The sequence below is a fragment of the Mastomys coucha genome, unplaced genomic scaffold, assembly GCF_008632895.1.
Source record: "Mastomys coucha isolate ucsf_1 unplaced genomic scaffold, UCSF_Mcou_1 pScaffold18, whole genome shotgun sequence".
Taxonomy (NCBI): Eukaryota; Metazoa; Chordata; class Mammalia; order Rodentia; family Muridae; genus Mastomys; species Mastomys coucha.
In genome coordinates, this window is record NW_022196900.1 from 73558169 (window position 1) to 73567473 (window position 9305).

Sequence of the window (9305 nt, forward strand, 5' to 3'; positions counted from 1 at the left end):
TTTTTTTTTCTTTTTGGCTTTTAGAGACAGGGTTTCTTTGTGTAGTCCTAGTTGTCCTGGAACTCACTTTGTAGACTAGGCTGGCCTTGAACTTGGAAATCTACCTGCCTCTACCTCCCAAGTGCTAGGATTAAAGGTATGAGCTACCACAAAGGACACTGGTGGGTGGTGGGTCTTAATTGTTCTTCTTTTGTCTGTGTGAGCTTTTCCAGGGTCTACAGAGGAAAACACAGACACACACAGACTCAGAATCAGGCACACAGACAAGGAAGCAGCAGGTCTTGCTGCAAGGAATAGTTGTGGATTTTATATATATATGTGTGTGTGTGTATATATAAATTATATATATTATATATTTATATATATAAATCTATGTTGTATATACTATATTATATATTATATATATAAATCTATGTTATATATACTATAAAGAGACATAATTCACTTCCCTCTTTCCTTTTCCCTCCAAATCTCATGTATCCCCCTTTTGCTCTCTTTCAAATTTATAACCTTTGGTTTTTGTTACATACACATGTATGTATGCCATCCAGAGAACAACCACCCAAACTGGGAGTCTGTCAAAGCAGGAACTCTTTTTTATTGTATCAATCTTTTCTTTATAAAGGGCTGAGAGAGGAGATGGAGTTTTTTGTTGAGGTGAGATGACATGGGGGGGGAGTTGATGAAGGGTATGGGGTGACTGATGGAGTCAACAAAATTACTCTACAGCAGTAGCTAGGCAAAGGCAGGCTTAAGCAGGTCATGCTGAGTCACTCCAGTCCTGAAGCGACTGAGATAGGCTCTGGTTTGCCCTCAAGGCCCAAACAAGGGCCAAATAGGGCCCAACAAGCTCTGTCAGCTCTGGCTGCTTCCAAGTCACAAGGCACTGTGGGGTCTTTAGACTCTGTCACCTGGGGCCTCCCAGCAGCCTTGTGAGTTTGGAGTTTGACTTCTGAGCTATAGTGATTGTGAAATGGCTCCAATAAAGCTGGGAAGGTTAGGAAGTAATTCCAGCACTTGGGAGGTCCAGGCAGGAGGCCTAGATGCACAAAATCATCCTGAACTACAAAGGGATGGACTATATTATGTAGCCCATGTTGGTCTTGAACTAGTGACTCCTCTGCCCATGCCTCCTAAGTGGTAAGAGTACCCCAGCACTGCTAGAGAACAACCCCAATCTAGTCTGCCAGGGAGAGAGAGATGGTTTAGCAGAGCCTTGTGAGAGCCCAGTTATACCTGTTCAGGTCTTTACATAGCCCGGATTAATCAGGCAATCAGAGCCACAGACACAAGGGTGAATCTCACCAAGCCCAAATGAGCTAGCAGAACCACCAGCTGACTAACCCACAGACAAAATAAAACCAACAATCTTGTTACAAAACACTAGCTGTGATCTACACCTGTCCTCCCAACGATGCTCACAGGCTAAAACTAGAGTATTGTGAGTTCAAGAACAACTCGGGCTACATAGCAAGTTTATGGCCAGCCCCAGCTGCACCACAGAACTCTGTCATGGAAGGAAAGGGGAGGGAGGAGGCAGACTACCAAATGCTATTGTTCAGGTGAGTGCCTTACCAGGAGCATGACTTAAAACTGCCTACTCTGTGGAAAGCCCCAACCCTGTCTCCAGGTCTGCCACAGACTACAACTGTTATTAAAAGCTAGCCACAAACTTGGACATCTACCAGCAACGCTCCCTAATCTGTTTTTCTCATCCTGTTTCTATACATGTGCTACCTTTACATGTACAGAAAATGGTTTTTTGGTTTTTTTGAGAAAGGGTTTCACTCTCAACCAAAACTCAATGTGTAGCCCAGGCTGGCCTTAGACTTTCAGCAATCCTCCTGCCTTAGCCTCCCAAGTGGTTGAACTATGGGCAAGCCACCATGCCCACCTTACTTAAAATGTTACATCTGAAGCCAGGTGGTGGCATCTGCCTTTAATCCCAGCACTCAGAAGGCAGGAGGAGGATTAGCTTGGTCTACCCGAAGAGTTTCAGAACAGCAAACACTACATATAAAGAGACCCTGTCTCGAACAAGCAAACAAAGGTTGTGTTTGTTCTTTTCTGTAACTTAATTGAAATTATGAGATCAGTCTTAAACATTCGATACTTGGTTTCCACAACTATAAAAGTGAACTATTTGGCCATAAGAACTAAATGAGCTAACGTTTAAAGTCCTTAGAACACTACATGTGTCATTAAATAAGACAAAATAGTGTGGGTGAAAATGAGCCACAGCAATGGTAGTGAACTAGAGAAACACTTTTTCCACTATGAGCTAGAGACATCACTGTGATGAGCCAGCTCACACGCCTTCTCATCAACTCTTCCAACCAAGACAGAGTGGGAGATATAGCTTGTAGGTGCCAAACCTGTTTTTGAAACCCAGATATGAAAAAAAAAAAAAACCCATGCTTTCATTCTTGAGAAGCCCTAATGGAATATTATTCCATGTTCATGTTGTATTCCACAGAGAACATATTCATGGTAGACTGAGTGTAGAACAATGATAATATGGAAAATTCATCTGAGAAAATAGTCTTGACAAATCAGGCCTAGCACTCAGCTGAAATAGGGAAGAGGGACTGGAAGAGAAGGAGGGATGGAGGAGGAGTGAGAGACAGAGACACAAACTTTGAATGAGAACGCCCCATTGGCTCATATATTTGAATACTTGGTCCCCAATTGGTAGAACTGTTTGGGAAGAGTTAGGGATGGTGGCCTTGCTGGAGGAGGTGTGTCACTGGGAGCAGGCATTGAGGTTTCAAATGACTCTCAACCATCCTGTTAGCTCACTCTGCCTTGAGCTTGTCAATCAGGTTGTGAGCACTCGGTGTCTATTCTAACTGCCTTTAGCCATGCCTTTGCTCTGCTATCACAGTCTCTAACCTCGGTAAGGCCAATTAAACTGCTTCATAAGATACCTTGGCCATGGTGATTTATCACAGCAATAGAAAAGTGACAACATAAAGTAAAAATTTGGGTCTGGGTGGGTCTGTGTTGTCCAGTTGCTAGCTGTCCCTGAGCTGGGTCACTCCTGGGGCTTTTGCAGCAGGAGTCAGGAGAACATTGTTGTGATCTGTTTGTTTACTGTTGGTGTGATCTAGGTTAAAGTTCTGAGCAGCCCGATTTTTCACCCTTTTTTTGTCTGCTAAAACTGTCCCTAAAGTTACTATGAAGAGCATTAGTCATAAGAGATGGTGCATTGGCCGGGCAGTGCTGGCACATGCCTTTAATCCCAGCACTTGGGAGGCAGAGGCAGGCAGAGGCAGGTGGATTTCTGAGTTTGAGGCCAGCCTGGTCTACAGAGTGAGTTCCAGGACAGCCAGGGCTATACAGAAAAACACTGTCTCAAAAAATAAAAAAAAAAGGTAAAAATTTTTTAAAAAATACTTGTGATGGTTTGAATATGCTTGGCCCAGGGAGTGGCTCTATTAGGTTTGGCCCTATTGGAGTAGGTGTGTTAATGTGGGTGTGGGCTTTAAGACCCCTACCCTAGCTGCCTGGAAGTGAGTCTTCTGCTAGCAGCCTTCAGGTGAAGATGTAGAACTCTCAGCTCTGCCTGCACCATGCCTGCCTGGATGCTGCCATGCTCCTGCCTTGGTGATAATGGACTGAAATTCTGAAACTGTAAGCCAGCCCCAATTGAATGTTATCCTTATAAGAGTCACCTTGGTCATGGTGTCTGTTCACAGCAGTAAAACCCTAACTAAGGCAACACTTTTTTAAAAAAAAAATATATAGAAAAAATCAGGGCTGGAGAAATGGCTCAATGGTTAAGAGCACTAACTGCTCTTCTAGATAACCCAGGTTCGAATCCCAGCACCCACATGGCAGCTCACAACTGTCTGTAACCCCAAGATCTGACACCCTCACACAGACATACACATACAAGACACAGTGTTTTGTAGGCAAAACACTAATACACATAAAAATAAATATATTTTTAAAAGATTTAAAAATATATTAAAAAACCCTCAATTTCTTAGATGTTTTGGAGTTTGCTTTGCTTTCACATTTATTTGTTTACGTGTGTCAGGTGCCTGCCACATGCGTATAGAGGTCAGAGGGACAACACTGTGGAGTTCTCTCCTTCCAGGATCAAACTCAAATCATCAGGCTTAGCAGTACACCACGACCTAATAAGCCATCTCACCAGCCCTCTTTGAGAAGTTTTAAAGAAAAACAGTGCCAGCCAGTGGTGGCACACGCCTTTAATCCCAGCACTTGGGAGGCAGAGGCAGGTGGATTTCTGAGTTCGAGGCCAGCCTGGTCTACAAAGTGAATTCTAGGACAGCCAGGGCTACACAGAGAAACCCTGTTTGGGGGGTGAAGTCGGGGGAGAACAGTGACATTGGGAAAAATTAATTTCAGTAAAACATGTTCTTTGGAAATTGGCGAGTGGAATTTCAAGGGAGGGCAGTCCTGGTTTCCTAAGCATGGCCCCATGGGCATGACTACTATTTGAATTCTCCTATCTTTGTTAGCTTTCTCAAGCAGCAAAAACCCTCCCTCAGGAGTTCCAAGTATTGGGAGAAGAAAACGCCTTCAATTTATACCTTGACTTACGATGTGTAAACTGACGTATAAATTGAGTTTGAAGAAGCATGTCCTTTCATTTTATTTTTAAGGTAAAATTTTTAAAAGGGAGAAGGGAAGGAGGAAAAAGGGAGGGAGGGAAGAAAGGGGGGCGGTAAGGAGAAGCAGAGGGAGGGAAGGAAGTGGTTAGTGATCCTTACAAGACATTTAAAACGCTGACTAGAGTTTCTCTAATTAGCGAGCTTCCCTCAGAGAATTCCAGCCCTGATCTCCTACAGGTTCCAGTCACCTTCGGTGTTCCAGGAAGCTCCCCCGCCCCTCGTGAGGCTCCGCCCTCTAGCTTTGGGACCTGCCCTCTCCTTTCTGGCTTGGAGGACTGCCCCCATGACTCGGATGGTCTTACACCATCAGTCTGGATTCTCTGCGGCCATACCCTTGGCTTGTCTGGATCCTGCCATAGCTGCAATACTTGGAATACCTGTCACAACAGAAACATCTAAGGGAGACAAGTCACTGGCTCCAGAAGATACTCTCGTATCTGGTTCTGTCTTGAAGTAGCTTATGTTTCTGTATGTGAGGGTTCTGACAGACCAGTGAGCACCCACATGAGGGCAGAACCTGAAAATCCTCGGCCTGACTCCCTCAGTATTTGAGGTCCCTCAGTATTTGAGGTCCCTCAGTATTTGAGGTTACTCAGTATTTGAGGTTCCTCAGTATTTGAGGTCCCTCAGTATTTGAGGTTCCACAGTATTTGAGGTTCCACTGTTATTCTGCACAGACTCTCCCCTTGGCCTATTTCCTTGCACTTTTGTTTACTTGTTTTTCCCTTCTAACCAAAACCCCAACTCTACAATACATACTGCCTGACAAACTCACTCTTCTCCAAGACCCAGTTCATCCAGGTGCGGCAGCCCTGCCTGCAATCTGTGATGGCAGCAAAGGGGAAGCTGGGGAGACCAGCCTCTACCGCTGGGTGAAATCTCTTCTGAAAAGCAAATAGAATCAGTAAAGAACACAAATGTCCCGATGAAAGGTCCCTGGATCCAGATGGCAACATGTACACTTACTGTCTCCATTAAAATAGCAAAAATAATTTTTTTAAGGCAGAGTTGTTGGTAAAACAGAAACATTTAGCTACTAGCAGATAGAAAGCAATATCCAGCTGAAAGAAAAGACAAACAGGAAAAGTAAATCTGCATAAGACAGCAGAAGGAAGGAAGGTGCTTCCCCAGGGTGTTGCAAGAATGGTGGTGGCATACGCCTTTAATCCCAGCACTCAGGAGGCAAGAGGCAAGAGTTTGAGGACAGCCTGGCCTACATAGTCAGTAAAATAAGGCTACATAGAAGAGACCCTGTCTCAAAAAACACAAAACAGACAAAAAATAACTAATAGGTTATTTGAAGTTATAACAATAACCATCAATAGCAGTTAAAACAGAAATCCAAGTTAAATGAGAACTGTAAAGGCATAGTTGGTACTCATAGTTCAAGTGACTGTAGTCAGTTTGTGCAGGGATTCCTTTATAATGTACTAGATTTACTTCCAGTCTTGGCTGAAGTTTCTCCTCCTCCTGGAGGATTTCTCTCAAAATTTCCTGGTCTGCCTTGAGGCCAGCCACTCCTCGCTCTCCCCAAAACTCCCAGTGCCTTACCTGCTGGGATGAGTATCCATCAGTCTAGATCTTTCCAGGATCAATGGCTATGTCAGCATGTTATAGCTAGGCACTGTCCAATGGGTTGTGTGAATGAGCTATGCAGTTATAGACTCTGTAGCTCAATGACTCCTTGGTACATACCCCAGTGGCTTCTCTAGATACAATTTATTTTGGTGGTGGTGGCAGCAGTGATGGTACACATCTTTAATCCCAGCACTTAAAAAGCAGAGACAAGCAGATTTCTGAGTTTGAAGCTAGCTTTGTCTATAAACTGAGTTGCAGGACAGCCAGAGATACAGAGAAACTCTGTCTCTAAGATAGGGTTGGGAATGAAGCAGAGGGAAGAAAACCCTGCTTCAATTAATGTGGGGCCAATGTAGTAATTTTTTTAAATTATGTGTATGGGTGTTTTGCCTGTGTACATGTGTGTGTCTAGTGCCTCAGAAGATCCCCTGGAATTGGAATTCAGTTGGGAGCCATCATCTGGGTTCTGGGAATGGAATCTTGGTCCTCTGGAAAAATAGCCAGTGTTCAGTGTGGTTGAGCCATCTCCTCAACCACAGTAGCATTATTGTTAACAATCACCTAAGGTGTGATTCTGTTCTCTGCATCTTGAAGAACACTAGGTTCTGTGTATTCTATCAATACTTTCCTGTCAGTCAGTTTGCCTTCAGGTGGAAAAAACAAAAGTGGCTTAAATTAGCTGAAGTGAGACCAGCATGAGGACGACTTCCTAGGGTACCGGCAGATTCTCAGCTATCTGCTCAGTTCTGCCTTTCTCTGTGTGGCTCAAGACAGCTACCAGGCAGCGGTGCTTCATGACTCATCTAAGCCAGGTAGAAATGCTGCTTCCACAGAATTGAAGACCTAGAAAGAAACCCAGGCAGCTAAGGCCACCGACTACTTATTTTGAGACAGGCTCTCACTGTGTAGTCCTGGCCATTCTGAACTTGCTATTATAGACCAGGTTGTACTCAAACTCACAGAGATCCACTTGTCTAGGTCCAATGAATGCTGAGATTAAAGGCATGAGCTGCCATGCCTGACAGCTACCTACTTTTCCATAGATTGTCAAAAATACACATAGCATCAAAGACAGCATCCTTAACAAATGGTGTTGGGGAAAATGGCTATCCATGTACGGGAGAATGATACTAGATCTCTTGCTCACTCTGAACACTTATCAGTTCAGAATGGATCAAAGACCCTGGTATAGGAGCTGAAAGTGTGAGGGAAGGAGGGGAAAGGTGAAGAGCCAGACTTGGAAAGGCAGGCATGGCAAGCACACCTGTGACCTCAGTACCAGGGAGGCAGAGGCAGAGGCTCCAGAGCATCCTCAGCTACATAACAAGTTAAAAGGCGGCCTGGGCTGGACCGGTGGTTCACCGGCTAATAATACTGACTGCTTTCTAGAAGACCCAGGCTCTAGGAAGTCTCAGGACTTCCATGGTTGCTCACAACTGTCTGTAACTCTGGTTCCAGAAGATCTGATGGCCTCCTTTTATTTTGGCAGGGTCTCACTATTTAGACCACGCTGGCCTTGAATATCTGCCTGCCTCTACTGCCTGTATGCTGCCATTAAAGGCAAGTGCCATCATGAACTGCTTGGTGGAGTTTGGTTGTTTCCTTTACTTTTAAAATTATAGATAATATAGATTGCTTAATATGCTTTCAATTTGTACTTCCCTGATGGCTAAGGATATTAAAAACATATTAATCATTTATATTGCTTATTTGGGAAACTATTCAACTCATTTGATAATTTATTGATTGGAAGTTTTTTTCTTTTTAATTTTATGTGTACAGGTGTTTCTGCCTGCATGGAAGTCTGTGGACAATCATCTGCTAACTCCAGCCCCAGGACCTGATCAGTATCTGCTGAGCTCTGAGAGGGCCCCCCTGCACTCACGTGCACACACCTACACAGACACATAATTAAAAATTAATCTTGATTTTTTGTTTTTGTTTTGTTTGTTTTTAAAGATTTATGTGTATGAATACACTGTAGCTGTACAGATGGCCATGAGCCATCATGTAGTTGCTGAGAATTGAGCTCAGGACGGCCCCGCTCGCTCTGGCCCGAGTTTGCTTGCTCCAGCGTAATACACTGTAGCTGTCTTCCAATACACCAGAAGAGGGCGTCAGATCTCATTATAAGTGGTTGTGAGCCACCGTGTGGTTGCTGGGATCTGAACTCAGGACCTTCGGAAGAGCAGTCTGTGCTCTTACCCGCTGGGCCATCTTGCCAGCCCTGTTCGTTTGTTTTTTGAGACAGTTTTTCTGTGTAGCCCTAGTTGTCCTGGAACTCACTCTGTAGACCAGGATGGTTCCTGAACTCAAAGATCCACCTGCTCCTGTCTCCCAAGTGCTGGGATTAAAGGTGTGTACTACCACTTGGCTAAAAATAAATTTTAAATTAAACATACATTAGCCATATGATTCACCAACTCTAACCCTAAAGATTTACGTGAAAATACTTACGGAAAAAACGTGAACACTTAAAGCCATGTGTATAAATGTTCTCAGCAGTGTTACTGATGATGGGCAAAAGTGGAAGCAATGAGAACCCATTAACCGGTAAGCAAAGGGAGTGGGGTGTACCTGTGGGGTACGAGTCAGGATCAAAGGGGAAGAAAGCATCAACACAGCACAGTGAATCTCAGACCCCAGACTACAAAAACCGCAAACACAAACGTCACGTGCTGTACGATTCCATTTATGTATGAAGATATCTCCCAAGGTCAGGCTGCATGACTCGACAGGCTTCACAGATCACCTAAGCCTTTGTTTGTTTGTTTGTTTGTTTGTTTTTCGAGACAGGGTTTCTCTGTGTAGCCTTGGCTGTCCTGGAACTCACTCTGTAGACCAGGCTGGCCTCGAACTCAGAAATCTGCCTGCCTCTGCCTCCCAAGTGCTGGGACTAAAGGCGTGCGCCACCACTGCCCAGCCCACCTATAAGAAAGGAAAGACAGCTGGCAGCATGTGTATAGCAGAGGATGGCCCTTGGCCCTGTGAAGGTTCTGTGCCCCAGTGTAGGGGAATGCCAGGGCCAGTAAGCAGGAGGGGGTGGGATGGCGAGCAGGGGGACGGGGGAGGGAACAGGAGTTT

The 9305-nt window shown here is 44.5% G+C and overlaps 1 long non-coding RNA gene across 1 annotated transcript in view; it reads left to right on the forward strand.

The window, feature by feature from the left end:
- The window catches only part of LOC116096449, an 11810-nt gene extending 3661 nt beyond the window's left edge, over positions 1–8149 (forward strand). Inside the window, exon 2 of the long non-coding RNA XR_004121011.1 lies at positions 8004–8149. This is a non-coding gene — a long non-coding RNA (uncharacterized LOC116096449). The remainder of the gene's footprint in view (positions 1–8003) is intronic.
- The last annotated feature ends 1156 nt before the right edge of the window (positions 8150–9305 follow it).